We start from the raw sequence: 870 nt of genomic DNA, 5'->3' as shown, positions 1-870 counted from the left end.
TTTTCCATAGTTAACAGTAATATAATTTCAAGTGAATATATCTGCTTTCCACATTCAAGGGTTAAAATGAACAATGTTATTTTGTTTCACTTCTTTATATTATTTCCTCAGACAGAACATAGATTCAATAACCTTTTCCATACAGTCCAGTGTCTTTCAATATCTGGTTTGCAACCCATCTGAGAATGCCTCTTGTTCTAGCATACAAAATTATCCATTTTAAAATCTTCATATCTACATTTAAACTTCTATTCTTTTAGTAAAAACAATTCTTTTTTTTAATTTCATAATGATTAAAGTTATTTATGTAACAAAATTTCTCCCAAATTATTGGTTATTTTTGAAAATTAATTGTAAAAAAAAGGTTGACAGAAGACAAAACTTACATGTAGTTTCCTTCCTGCCAGCTTCTCTATTTTTCAAAGTGATTTTATAAAAAATAACATCTTGTTAACCTGTATAAAAATGAAGTCTTAAAATTTCACTGTATTTAGATTAAACATTATGGTAAGCTTTCACAATCTGGAAGAGAAAGACAGTATGCAAACTGTTAGCTATGGGTGTCGACTACCTACTGAACATTTTGTATGCTCGGTCAGATGTTTCCCAGCAAGTTCATGCCTAAACAACTAGGAGCAAGTTTTGCATTGCAAAAACTCAACCAGGGGTATATGTGGGTTAACATGATAAAAAAAAAAAAATTGCAGTAAATCATAGCTTGATTTGAAAAGTAAAAAACAAAGAACACCTAATACAGTCAAATTACTTTATTCACTTTTGATATTTTTTTATTTATATAACTTTCAATTAAAATTTTTATATATACAAACTTCTTTAGATGTGACCAGCAAATAGATGTGGGCTAGAATT

General features: G+C 28.3%; 1 protein-coding gene across 2 annotated transcripts in view; it reads left to right on the top strand.

Annotated features, from left to right (window-relative positions):
• LOC106876469 (uncharacterized) overlaps positions 1-316 on the top strand; it is a 196,455-nt gene extending 196,139 nt beyond the window's left edge. For both annotated transcript variants that reach the window (XM_089341381.1, XM_089341382.1), the window contains one exon: positions 1-316. This exon is cut by the window's left edge and continues 1,708 nt beyond it. The gene's annotated coding sequence lies outside the window, so the exon portion shown is untranslated.
• The last annotated feature ends 554 nt before the right edge of the window (positions 317-870 follow it).

Source organism: Octopus bimaculoides, chromosome 24 (genome assembly GCF_046866305.1).
Source record: "Octopus bimaculoides isolate indiv1 chromosome 24, ASM4686630v1, whole genome shotgun sequence".
In the NCBI taxonomy this organism is placed as follows: Eukaryota; Metazoa; Mollusca; class Cephalopoda; order Octopoda; family Octopodidae; genus Octopus; species Octopus bimaculoides.
Note: the sequence above shows the minus strand (reverse complement) of the source record. Positions and strands in the feature narration are given on the sequence as shown.